Raw genomic sequence first — 14,938 nt, 5'->3', positions numbered from 1 at the left:
GCCAAAACAACGGCTTACCCACCCCACACTTGAAGGACAGACTATCCGTGGTGTATAAAAGAGTTGGAAAGCAACATATTAAGTACACAAAAAAGGAAAAGAGATACTACCCTACTCATCCTGCCGGGTTGGTGATGGTGGCGAAGGTGGTAGAGGTGTGGCTATTGGAGGAGGTGCATCATCGGCTGTTGGAGGTGGAAAATATTTGCCAAAATCAGCAAAGTCAAAATCGTCCATCCTATTCTGCTGCAAGGCTACTTCTATCATGTCTCCCTAGGCCAACTGCCTATGTAGCAAATCTAGAATCTACCTCTACCTAGCATCAAACCTGTCGAACCTATCTGTGTGCTATTGCCGTATGTCGGTGATCCGATCAAATCTCACAGTTAGCTCATCAATCTATACACTAGATAGCCGAGGAGCTGATGAGGATGAAGGTTGGGAGGAGCCAGGAATATCTGCAGGTCTTGGGTGCTCCCTCTGCTCCTCTTGAGCTGCCCAGGGCTATCAACCGAATAAGTATGTACTCCGACCCTAGAGGCTCTGTCCTCCGGGTGATCATCCTCATATGCTGCATAGTGGAGGGGCCAGCAGGGGTCATCTCAAACATAAGCGTCAACTCATCCAGCAGAGCTCTGTCTAGTAGCTCCATCCTCCTAACAAACCTAGTCACATAAGGTCCAAAACAGATCCAAGTCTTCTTCGGGTCCCCAGTAACAGTCTTGCACTGCTAGGCTAACACATACCCCATGTGCACCCTCCTTCTCTCATGCAGGGCCCATAAATAGAATACATTAGGCTAGGTGACCACTCAAAAACTGTCCCCTCGCCCTGTCAATGTATATACTAGCGGGCAGTGAAGATAGCACAGGCTATCAGAGAGGCTGGATGCCTTGGACTTGGTCAAGTAGGAAGGCTCATCCCCCTCTAAGATGGTCTCCCAAGCCTTGTCAAAAGAAACTCTCGGATTCTATAAGGAACCTTTAAAATCATCTAACTCTATGGTCGCTTGGTCATAGAGGTCAAGTGCAATACCAAACTGGGGAATACTCATCATGCAAGTCTGCCCCCCTAACCGAAATGAAATGGCTTTTGGCTGCAACCAGTCCCTGATTTGTGTCTGAAGGAAGAAAGTAGAGGCGAACTCAAGTGTCAGCTCCCTATAAGTAGGCTCCACAATGCCGAAGAAGGCCTCAAAAGATGGAGTCTGAAGTAACTCTCAAACCTCAGTAGCTAGGCCAATAGTCTCCAATGCGCGATTGATGCATCTCCCATCCTAGCACTGTCGCATTTCGGTAACAAGCCTCGTGAGTGGGGCTCTAAAACTGTAAAATTTTATGTCGTGAGGGAGTTGGAGGTGGAGGTGGAGCTCTAAGGGTCGGTGGTCGAGGTGCAAGTGCTCGAGGTGCAGGTGCAGGTGTAGGTGGGTCAGTCGGGTCTGAATGCCTTCTCTTGGAGACACCCACCTTCCAGGGTCTCTCACGCCGCTCAACCATAGTTCCTGCATGAAAATTAAAACTCTTGCCAAAACAGTAATTCTTGCACAAAAGAGACAATAATTCCAATAACATAAACAATTTAATAGCAACACAACAACAATTTAATATATTTTCAGCACACTTGCATTAGTTAATTTCCAATTCAGCAGCATAATGGCTAATTCACCAAACTAGCGCACAATTCAACAAGTTCAAATATCACAACAGCGGTAATCAGGCAATTCCAATGCAGAATAAAAGAAATAAAAAATATAAACAATAGTAACTAATAAAGCAAATTAAACAATAACATCAAATCAACATTAAAAGAAAAACAAGAAATTGAACGAAGCAATAAATAAAATGCAACAAAAATGAAAAATTTAACGAAATAACAAAATTAATAAAGAGATTAATGAAAATAAGAAAAAATATCAAAAAATTTAGAAATAATTGACTAAATTAAAGAAAAGAGTAAAATCACATACCAAAATGGAGTATTGAACAAAGTTAAGGAAGAAACTTACTTGATTCGCTGGAAAAACACTTAAATATTGAAGGAAAAGAGGGAGAGGATATTGATCTATACGTGCGAAGAGAGAGGAGAGCAAAAATTTTGCTACCTGTAATATGGCACGGCTTATATAGACGCTAAGGCTAGCACGCCTGTGTGACCAGCACGGCTAGTCTCCCAGCACATGTTAGCCGAGGAAAACGTGTTGAAGTCCATTTTTTCTACCAACACGGTTGTGTGTCCTAAACACGGGTGTGTTATCTTACACAGTCATGTCCACAACATTTGTTATTCTCGAAAGACGTGCTGAATTCCCATTTCAGCTCAACACGATTTATGTGTCCTCAACACAGACGAATTTTCTGACACGGTCATGTCCATAAACCGTGTTACTCTCGGAAGACGTGCTGAAATTACATGTTTCTCTCAACACACTTCCCAAAAACATGGCATATAAAACTACATGTTAAACCTCCAAGACCGTGCTGAAACTCAAAATTCATTTCAGGAACTTTTTCACATGCAATTTCCTGCAATTTTCAACAGTCAAATGTTCAAGTTACCTTCCACATATTTCTAAACACGCAAATGGCATATGAAACTTAAAAAAATTAAATGAAAATGAAGACTAAACTAGAAAAAAATAATGTTCTAAAACTAATGATTAAAATGTTTTAAAAAATATAAAATAAAAATTCTGGTGCCTGCCAAAAGCGCTTCTTTTTTTTCCCCGACTCATAATGCTTGAGCTACTCTTATTGATTCAATACAAGGTTGACTCGCTCCTCGAGCTCCAGTGAGTCACCATAGTAATGCTTCAACCTATGCCCATTGACCTTGAAGTTTCCCTTCTCTAGGATGGTGCAATTCCACTATGCCATACGGGAAAAATTATTAGACAATGAGCGGTCCTGACCAATGGCTCTTTAGCTTCTCATGAAAGAGCCAAAGTCGTTAATTATACAATCACGAGTAGAGATGTTACCTGATCTTTGGCATGCATCACAAAACTGGACAAATGCTCTAGCATCCCTAAAGATCGTCGGCCAGAGTCCAACACCTTCCTAGCTGTGTGATTTGCAACTTGATGACCTCCCGTTGGTCCTTCATGGCAATGCCTTAAAATCTGGAGGATCTCCTCCCTATGTACACATCGCCTAATAACTCGATATGCACAAACTCTAAGCAAGAAATGGTCCTCCCAAATGTAGTATTTCAATTTAGAAAAGAATTTCTTCTTTTGCTGAAATGTCATACCCTTTGGAAGGACTTTAGCAACCAAATAGTTTGCAGAATCAAAAAACCAAGGGATATTAGAATTAACCTGAACTGAGCATAGAAATTCATCCGAAAAATTGTCATCAATCGCACTCTCATCAAGTGCCTCCAAAGTCAGGTTTTCTAGGTTAGAAAGGTGGTCTGCTGCTAAGTTCTCAGTACCTTTCTTATCCTTGATCTTAATTTCGAACTCCTGCAACAACGACATCCAACGAATAAGTCTAGGCTTTGCATCATTCTTGCTAAACAAGTACCTAAGTGCAGAATGGTCCGCTCGCCATAAGCTTGCTCATAAATCATATCTTCGGTACTGTCAATAAGTAAATACGAAAATCAAAGGGTCTTTACTAAGGTTGTAATGGGGCTAAAGTAAAGGTACGGAGATTTGGGAAAAAAGTGTGAAAATTCTGGAATTCGTGCGATAAACAACCATATATGCTCAAAGGATTAAATGCTTAACAATACAAGAGGAATTATTCACTAAAATTCTCACCTCGTAGAATAACACTCGAAAATGCTCTAAATCCAATAAAGAGATAAATAATGAGATAAATGTAAAGAATGGAATAATTGACGTGTATAGGTGTAAATTATGAAGAAAAGGTTAAGGCTCAAAACTGACTAATGGAAACATAAAGAGGTAGGCTTTTGGCCAAATGTGGTGAATCCTAAATTGCCCAAATCATCTCATGTTATTCACAATATTCATGTAACTTCAACAAGCATTACAAAGCAAGTTCTAGAAGCAAAGTTAAGTACGATGCAAACTCAAACAAGAAATATAAAGAGCATAAATATAATGAATGCTCAACAGGCTCAAAATCTCACTTTGAGGTGTGGTATTAGGTACAATTAGTTCGCAGCATCATTAATTGAATCATTACTCAAGAAACACATGCATACGACATTATCAACATTCTAAGTTCAAATTTGACAATTTGAAAAACAACTAAATAACACCAGTTTAACCCGGCAGGGCAGATGTGTAACACACTATCAATTGCTTTCCAAGGACAATGAACAACAAAGAAAAGTATCTACAATTCTATAAATCAAGTCATCAATCAGCTCAAGAATAGCATACTTAATGCATAAAGACACAGTGTCCTAACATCCCCTAAAAATACACAACAACTAGCGATAGCAATTTTAGATATATCTAAAAACCATTGGAGAGAGAAAGATTATAAGGTTTACCCACAATCACTCCACACTTGAAGAACACACTGTTCTCCGTGTAAAATATTATGGATACCCCGCATGGGATGCTCAACTGAGAGAAACAAAGGCAATATAATCAAAATGCATGACATGTAAAAAAATAAAGTAAATAAATGCAGAAAAAAAAGATCTAGGGGACTGCCCTGATCATCCGCCCTGGTGTAGTGGAAATTCAGTGCATCCTCCGTAGAAGCTGAAAATAAAAAATCAAAACTGAAAATAAAAATTAAATAAAATATGAGAACTAAAACTAATAAAATGTTTCAAAACGAAAGGTTAGAATATTAAAATGAAAATTAAAATTTGGGTGCCTCCCAAAAGCGCTTCTTTTTGATTGGATGAGTCTTCTTAGCTGGACTCATGGTGAAAAGCAAACGGGTGTGATCGACGACCATCCATCCTTCTTCCAAGCAAATGGCTTTAAGTATCCGCTTAGAGGGATAATTGTCAATTAACTCTTCCCGATTGTCAAGCAAGCTACCAGTATGATGGGTAAAACTCGCTCCTTATATTGTTAGACGTAGTCATGATGCTCTAGGGGCTCTTCTAATTTGAAAGCTGAAGTTTCACCAATTTGAAGGATCAACGGTTGAGCAACTTCTTCAGGAATGTCAATGGTTTTCTGCAGCCCTTGGCTTGGTTCACTTGCTAGAAGAAATTCAAGCTGCTCCAAGACTTCTTCGTTGGATAACTCATTCTCATCTTCCATCATTGAAGGGACAGTGGAAAATCCACCAAAAAATCTTGTAGCTGCAACTCAGCATCATCAACTATACATTCCTGTTGGTAGTTTTTCAGAGGAATCATGTTTGCCTCTTCCTTTTCTGGTTCTATCTCCATGTTCAAGGAGTCCTCCTGCACATAAGCATCATCGTCAAACATGTAGACAAACCAGAAAAATTTTCACCTGAACGCAAAGTGACGACGCTCAAATGTTCCTCGGATTCAGTAGTGTTTGATTGAGTTCCAAATTGTTCTGCAGCTAGTAACTTAAAGATCAAGCCTATTTGATACTCTATGTTCTCAATCGAGGCTTGTTGACTTTCAAGTACCCTCTCTGTTTGTTGGAATCTATCCTTAAGACTTGTAAAGAACCTCATCATTAGCTCCTCTGAAACTAACTCTTCATCTTGAGTTGAAGGTGCAAGACTAGGCTGCTGATGTAGTTGCGGAAATCCTGGTGGTTCTTGGGCATCTAAGCTCCATCCAAAGGGTGAATGAGTGCTCCACTCTTGATTGTAGGTGCTTTCATATAAGTTATTTAGCCAACTTCCCGTATAATTCACCTGTTCAAAGTTATAAGAACAATGAGCAAAATCACTGCACAATGGGCAAGCATTACTCAAATGTAAACCACATCAAATTTCACAAAAATCTTGAGATGAAAGGATAGGAGTGGAGAGTTGATCGGTAGCCCTACAAAACGATTCGAGTCGAGCTGCTAAGGCTGCATGAGTGTCCCAATTCTTAGCACTCCCTTGGTTCCTGATCCCATTCTCCAACGCGTCATACAAAGAGTTTGAATTTAGCATTGAACCTCCTTATCATTCACTACCTGAATCATAAACTTAAAATAAATAAATATGTACCTATAAAATAAATAAATAAATAAAAATAAAAACAATAAAAAATGGCTAAAGTAACAAATAGCAAATTTCACTCTAGTTATCAAACATTCCCGCAACAGTTGCAAAACTTGATAGGCTATTTATGGTAGCTACAATCTAAGGCAGTGAACCTATCGATGCAGTTTAGCACTAATGGCGAGTATTGATAGGCATCATACTACACATGTTTTCATGCCCAATTGTTTACATTTTTGTGCATGATTATCTCGTTTTATGCTAGAATCACCTGTCTTTTGTTTCCTTTCTTGTTTTAAGTCATTTTCGAAGGACACTATCAATAATCGAGGGAAATACGCATGATGACGGACCAAAATCCATCAAATTAGATGAAGACTAGCACCCCGAGCGTTGAGCACGGCATGGACTCCGGCCGTGCTGAATTGCCAACTAGCTGCTTTCCAAGAGTGCCTTTTGGCACGGTTTAAATATACCACGGCCTGGAAGAGGTCAACACAATGGGACCCTTAGGTTCAGCAAGGCCTAGACTCCGCCCGTGCTGACCAGCACAGGCTTGACCACGGCCGTGCTGAGGAGACTATATGGGCAAAAGTTCGATTTGGTGAGTGGAGGCTCGATTTTCTCTAGCCTAATTCCAAAATACACTCAATTCACTTATTTTCTTGACCTCAATTGTCGACCTTCGGAGATCAAATTCATCAATTGAGGGAGGATTACACTTGTTTTCAACATTGCTTTGAAGATCAAAACAACATTTGGGAGCATTCAAGAGGCAAATTAGGGTTTGATATTTGGGATTGGAAAATTAGGGTTTCTCATCCAACTTGAAAGAGAAGGGTGTACATGCCTTCAATTTTCTTTTCCTTATTTTGCTTTAACTATGAACATGAGTAGCTAGATCTTTTGAACCCATTGGGGTCTTTATTGTGATGGATTGTACTTAGTTGTTAATTTGTAATTGCCATTCTTATAATCTTTTTGCTATTTAGTAATCAAGTTTGATTCAATTAATTTGAGACGTTGAATTAATTATCTTTTGGGTTGTTTCTTGACATTGAGAAGTGCTTGTTACAACTCATTGGGGTCTTTTGGTCGTGCCCCCACCGGTGCTGAGCCACGACGGACCGTCCTGGAGGCCGTGATAGCCTCAGAAACTGTGCCCAAAATGCCATTTTGAGGATCAAAGGCTAGTGGTTGGTCATGGCCATAATCAAAGCCGTGCTAATCCGCACGGCCTTGACCTAGGCTATGCTTAATGTTTCACATGCGAGCCCTTGTCCAATTTTGATGAATTCCCTTTTTTTTCGCATGTATTGATCTATAATTGCTAAAAAAATACACAATGATATGCAAGCAAATATGTGTAAAACAATGCACATCAATTATCGCTTCCATGTGATTTAACTTAACACTCCTATTGATGCTCGCCAAATAAAACCAAATCGTCATATAAGACATCAATTAGAAAGAGACGAACAAAAGAGAATATAAGTAGGATTTTGGATCCGATAAGGAAAGAAATCATAAGTTATTTATTCTTTTCCATGTTATTAAGCGTAAGGAACAAATCGAGTTGATTTAAACATAAGAGTAGACAAATAACACAAAAGAAAGGAAGGACCTAAGCAATAAGTCTAGGTTCGCTAGTGCGGGTCTTCATAAGTCCGCAAGGTTCTTGAAAGAACCCATAACTTAATTCTTTGTAAGGTAGAAAACTGAAATAATATTCTCATTAGCCTCAAATATTCGATTGCGTGTTGTTTTCATAATGTGAAAGCCCTCATTCCATAAATAGAAGAAACTAAAAGCTAAATATGAGTAAATAAATAAAGAAAGATGAATAAACTAAAGTCAAATCAAGAACCAGAGGGGAGTTGACTGGTCAATAACTCTCGTAGTCCTAAATTTTTTGAGCCAGCTTAACGAAAATGAGGGAAGATTCGCATTGATTGATTAATGATTAATATATTTTATGAGTTAATACTCTATTCTTAGTTCTTGTTTAGAGCTAATTCGAACTTATCAAGCAATTCATTATTTATGGCATTCAAATCTGACTTATGAATTTAGAATCCACACTAAATTGTGGCATCTTCTACTGATGTGCGTAAAATAAACACATCAAAGCTGTTTTATGGACATTTGGATGTGAATTGGTCCCAACACTCACCCTATGTGTTAGTTTGTGTGCATTAGGTTCAAAAGAAGTCAAAGAATGATAAAAGGAAGAATTGGAGCATAATTGGATGTCAAAGTTGCCGAAACAAGCTAAGTACGAGCATGAGGAAGCTGAACATGGCCATGTTGGTTTCAACACTGGCTGTGTTCCCAACACGGGCACCAACACAGCCGTTTTGGGTGCATTAGACATCAAAGAAGTGGAGGCATTCGGGAGCACGACCACAGAGAGTAACACGGCCAGGAACACCAAACCGTGTTCCCAACACGGCCAGGAACACCAAACCGTGTTCCAAACACGGCCAGGAACACAGCCATGTTCGCGGTGACAGGACGAATTAATTAAAAGAAAGAGCAAGAGGAAAGAAAAAAGAGTGGGGGAGAACGTCCCAAACCCTAATTTTTCTCTCTAAGGTTTTTCTAAGTTGGAACCAAGGAAAAAGGAGACTTAGACAAAGGTTTAAATCGGATTCCCTTCAAAGATTGAAGATTGGGCGAGGTTCGTTGATTGGTTTCAATTTGAGTAAGAGGAACAAGAATTGATTCAATTCGAGCAAGAGGAATTGGGACTGTTTACTCTCATCCAAGGGTGTAATCGGGTTTCTCTACCTTTACTCATTGTTGTAATTGAATTCTTGTAGGTTTTGATAATGAACATGTTTAGCTAAATTGATTAAATCCATTGGGATTTCTTTACTATGTTGGCTTAATGTTATATTATTGGATTGTTTGAGTTAGTTTTGTATTCTTCTTGCTTTCAGTATTAATAAGATAATGCATTATTCATGAGACGTTGTGAATTGTGTGTTTAGATTGCTTTGTGTGATTGAGAAGTCCATTTGGCAATTGGACTTTTGAATAGCAAGAACTGGTTAATAATCACTTAGAGATAAGGATAATTAACTAGCCGGATTAAGAATTAACAGAGGTTAATAGAGGCGGATTAAAGCTTAATGCTAATTTAAGAATCAATCGTTAGGAAGAGATTCCAACTTTAGGTTATTAGGTTTAGGAATTCGGTTATCTCGAGAGAGAAACCGAATTCGGTTAAGAATTCATCCATGGGTAGCATAATTAGACTCACCAATCCTTCATCTTTTGTTTGATTGCCAACTAGTTTAGGTTCCCTTTGGGTTTGCTTTCTTGTCTTAGTTATTTTATTTATCAATTACTCCTACATCTCCCTTAGAACTTAGATTTTAGCTATTAGTTAGTTTAGAAATTATTCATCACTAATTTTAGGTTAATATAAGAAAGAACAAAGGAGTAACTCTAGGCTTTCACTTTCCCGAGGAATACGACCTTGATACTCGCCATTAGTGCTAGACTGCATCGATAGGTACACTACCTTAGATTGTAGCTAACATAAGTAGCACACATCATCTACCTTTAATATTTTAGGTTTGATTATTTAATATACTTGAAGGGTCTAAGGTTTCCATTGATCTAGTTCTAAATAGATCCTGGATAATGAAATCATACTTGCTTATGGGTTTAATCCTCTCATATAGTTTAGGTTTCATGTTCTTATTTGAATGCAAATCTTACTTATCAAGGAGTTGATCTATCCTCGTGGCATACTTGGAATTGGGGTTTAAGGGACTTAGTTTTCCTTAAATTCATTAGTGGTCTTTGATCCCGCATTAAAATAGATCCAATTCCTATACCACTAGTATCACATTCAATTTTAAAGGTCTTATCAAAGTTAGGTAAAGCAAGCAAAGGTGCATTACATAATTTATCGTTAAGTTCATCAAATGCATGTTCCTGTGCCTCACCCCACACAAGTCCAATATTTTTCTTAACTAACTCATTTAATGGTGCAGCTATAGTACTGAAATCCTTAATCAATCTCCTATAGAAGCCCGTAAGTCCATGAAACCTTCTTACCTCACTAGCATTCCTAGGTGTCGACCAATCTCTTATAGCTTTTAACTTGTCCTCATCAGCCTCAACACCTTGACTAGATACTACAAAACCTAAAAAGATAACCTTCTCGATGCAAAAACTACACTTCTTAAGGTTAGCATACAACTTTTCTTTCCTAATAATACCTAAAATTAAACGCACATGCATAACATGTTCATCTAAAGATCTAAAATAAAATAAAATGTCATCAAAATAAACAACTACAAATTTACCAAAGTATTCATGCAAAACATGATTCATCAATCTCATGAAAGTACTAGTGCATTAGTAAGACCAAAAGGCATAACAAGCCACTCATACAAGCCATATTTAGTATTAAATATTGTTTTCCATTCATCCCCAACATTCATGCGAATTTGATAATAACCAGATTTCAAGTCAGTCTTAGTAAACAAATAAGAACCATATAATTCATCAAGCATATAATCTAATCTAGGAATAGGATGATGATACTTTACAATGATCTTGTTGATGGCTCTACAATCCATATACATCCTCAATGATCCGTCTTTTTTTGGCATAAGAATAACAGGTACGGAACAAGGACTCAAACTTTCTCTTACATACCCCTTATAGTTGTTGCAGCCGCTGAAGCAGTTATTAGAACAGCTATCGTTTCGTCAATTTATCGTAACAGAAAATCAATCCATATCAATCAATCGAATTTGTTGAATAAGTAGGATTAATCATATAGAATATAATTTTCATTTTCATTAATTCAAGTTAGCATGTATAATACGTAACTTATCCGATCATGTTTGCGAAAACGTACGAAATTAAAGTATCCTAGCCCTATCTCACAAGTCGATCCAGAATTCAATAGAAAAATTTTGATAAATCATTGATTCGTATGGTGTCTAAATATATGATGATTCATTTAGAAATTTACTAGATTGAAATTTTATGATGTTAAAAAATTTAGAAATCCAATTTCGCATTCAGTAAAGATTTATGATACATGTATACGGTGTACTCAATTTATCCGAGCCTGCCCCATAGATGTATTAGAAATGATACCTTGGGATGCGTGTAAATCTAAGCAAATCGCTTCTGCTCCAAGCATAGAACACTGTGTTGGTTGTAAGAGATGTGAATCCGCCTGTCCAACAGATTTCTTGAGTGTTCGAGTTTATTTATGGCATGAAACAACCCGAAGCATGGGTCTAGCTTATTGATACTTATCAGAAAAATCCACTTGAATGCATTTGATTTTTTGTTTACCGACAAAAACCCGTACTAGAAAAACAAAAAATACAAAATATATATATATATATATATATATTTATATATATTGTGTTTTCGAGTATGGGTTTTTCTAGTCCAAATGTATCTTCCTCTCTATGTATAGTTACCGGATGCCGTAGGAGGGCCTACTCCTATTTCAGCTCTAATACATGCTGCTACTATGGTAGCGGCAAAATTTTTCTTGTAGCTCGACTTTTTCCTCTTTTTGTAGTCGTACCTTACATAATGAATCTAATAGCTTTGATAGGTATAATAATAGTATTTTTAGGAGCTACTTTAGCTCTTGCTCAAAAAGATATTAAGAGAAGTTTAGCCTATTCTACAATGTCTCAATTAGGTTATATGATGTTAGCTCTAGGTATGGGGTCTTATCGAGTCGCTTTATTTCATTTGATTACTCATGCCTATTCGAAAGCATTATTTTATTTAGGATCTGGATCCATTATTCATTCAATGGAAGCTATTGTTGGTTATTCTCCAAATAAGAGTCAAAATATGATTCTTATGGGTGGTTTAACAAAACATATTCCAATTATAAAAACTGCTTTTTTTTAAGAACACTTTCTCTTTGTGGTATTCCACCCTTCGCCTGTTTTTGGTCCAAAGATGAAATTCGTAATGATAGTTGGTTGTATTCACCGGTTTTCACAATAATAGCTTGTTTAACGGCTGGATTAATTGCATTTTATATGTTTCGGGTTTATTTACTTACTTTTGAAGGACATTTAAATGTTCATTTAAAAAATTACAGTGGTAAAAAAGATAGTTCATTTTATTCAATATCTTTATGGGGTAAAGAAGGATAAAAAATGCTTAACAAAAGTTTGGGTTTATTACCTTTCTTAACAATGAATAATAACGAAAGGGCTTCTTTTTCTTTTTGGAAGAACACATATCAAATTGATGGTAATGTAAGAAAGATGATGTGGCCTTATATTACTATTAAAATTTTTAACACTAAAAGGATTTCTGCCTATCCTCATGAATCGGATAATACTATGTTATTTGCTATGCTTGTCTTGGTACTATTTACTTTCTTTATTGGAGCCATATGAATTCCTTTCAATCAAAAAGGAAAGAAGGTGAATATATTGTCAAAACTGTTAACTCCGTCTTTAAACATTTTGCATCAAAATTCAAAGAATTATGTGGATTGGTATGAATTTGTAACAAATGCAATTTTTTCAGTCAGTATAGCTTTTTTCAGAATATTTATAGCGTCCTCTTTATATAAGCATGTTTATTCATCGTTACAAAATTTGAATTTCTTTAATTCGCTCGCTAAAAAAGGTTATAAGAGAATTCTTTGGGACAAAATAATAAACGTTATATATAACTGGTCCTATAATCGAGGTTACATAGATGCTTTTTATGAAATATCTTTTATTGGAGGTATAGGAAAATTACCTGAATTAATTCATTTTTTTGATAAATGAATAATTGATGGAATTACCAATGGAATGGGTGTTACTAGTTTCTTTGTAGGAGAGGGTATAAAATATGTAGGAAGCGGTCGCATATCTTCTTATCTCTTATTATATTAATTTTATGCTTTAATCTTTTTATTAACTTATTCTTTTTACAATTTGTAAAAAAAATTCAATTTTATTTACAAATTCTAAAACTTTATTTTAAATTTTATTAATTTTAATATAATTGAATATAATATTATAATATTAAATTATATTAAAATTTTAATATTCAATTATATTAAAATAAAATAAAAAATAAATAAAAATATTCAATTATATTATAATTATATATATTTTAATTATAAAATAAAATATTCAATTATATAATTAGTTTTTTAGAATTATTTAATTTAGTAATTCAGAATTATTTTTTAGAATTATTTAGCATAGAATATAATTCTAATTTCTAATTTTAATTATTTAATATAATTTTTAATTTAATATTTATTAAATAATAAAATTTAAATAAAACATCATTATTTACGTATATTTATTATACATATATTTATTATTTAAATTATTTAAATAAATTGAATTTATTATTTACATTTAACATTTATATAGATTCTCAAACTGATCATTTTTTATATATCGTAATGGACGATTCTAACATTTCGAGTCAAAAAGAATAGTTAAAAGAAGTTTTTCAAACCAGAGAAGATTTTTCTTTTATTTTCTATCAATATTTCTAACTTCGAATTTTCTTGATTCCCATCCAGATAAAAAGTTTCATAAAGTGGTCTATTTTTATAGTATGTCTCGTTAAAGTGAAAATGGAATTCATCCTTTGCTTTTTCCTTTCCATTCACTTGGATCTCTTCCGTTTCATCGATTTTGTCCCGATCCTCCTTTTCTTCAAAAAAAAGGGAAGAAGAAGGATCTTGTTCAGTGGATCCCTGTTTAGTCCCCTTCGTTTTGGAAGTTGTTTCTATTTCAACATATGTTTCTTCCTCACTTTCCTCCCTATTTTCTGTTTCTGAGATTTCTTTCAGTTTCTTAGTAAAAATGGGTGACAGTATTTTGCCTAAAGAGTAGACACAGGTAATAAATAAGAGAATTCTAAAGATTCGAGCTATAGAATTTCTCAATTCTGACATAAGGTACTTATTAAATCAAAAAAGTACATTAGATCTAGTAAAATTATTATTTTTATATCCATACTAATATCAATCCAACCTATTTCATGAATAAAATATGACCAATTAACCAACCAACAAAACTACTTGTTACAAAGAACATGTTGTTGTCGCATCGAAACATATAAATATTGACTAATCTGACTAACAATGGACTTGGTAATATGAAATGGTTGAATAATTAAAAAATGAGATTACTCAAGAATACAAATTGAATGCTAAGATTACACATTGAATTTATGGTAGTAGCTCCATAATCAAAAAAGTGTTTGTGATTGTTCTAGAAGAAATGAAACAAAAGATAGGGCAGAGCTAGGACAATTATTGTATGAGGTCTACCCAATGCTAGATGTAGAGGCGCATATAATAGATCAATATAAACATCATGAGTTGTCCCGTAATAAAACTTGTTGTTGCTGATACCATCTTCTCAGTTCCTTCTTCTATAATCCGAGCTCGGAGAAGGAAGAGATAAGAGGGCCCCATGGAGAATGTGGTAAGAAATCCATAATAGAGTCCGACCACAACGACCAAATTGATTATCTTCATGCATAAGGATACTAGATTACCTAGTATAAAAGATTTAAAAATCATCACAAACCTCCCTTTTCTTTTCTATTGCAATTTCTAGATTATTATATGATGATTTTTAAACTTTACATATATTTATAGAAATAGAATATAGAAATAGAAAGAGATAGACTAGAAACGACATCTTTATGTCAATGACACTGATGTGCATAGTTTTACACATATTTGCTTGCATATTATTGCGTATTTTCTTAGCAACTATTGTGCTTTTATTCCAAGATCACCCGTGTTCTATGGTCTTTTGCATTTCAGGAGACTCTATAGGACCATCATCAGTATTTGAGCAATTATAGATCAGTACATGCAAAAA

The 14,938-nt window shown here is 35.4% G+C and overlaps 1 pseudogene; it reads right to left on the bottom strand.

Annotated features, from left to right (window-relative positions):
• Positions 1-1,319: 1,319 nt before the first annotated feature.
• Positions 1,320-14,660, bottom strand: LOC125369003 (annotated as a pseudogene).
• Between the last annotated feature and the right edge of the window lie 278 nt (positions 14,661-14,938).

This window comes from Ricinus communis, unplaced genomic scaffold, assembly GCF_019578655.1.
Source record: "Ricinus communis isolate WT05 ecotype wild-type unplaced genomic scaffold, ASM1957865v1 Ctg36, whole genome shotgun sequence".
Lineage (NCBI taxonomy): Eukaryota > Viridiplantae > Streptophyta > Magnoliopsida > Malpighiales > Euphorbiaceae > Ricinus > Ricinus communis.
This window is presented reverse-complemented; position numbering and strand designations above follow the sequence as displayed.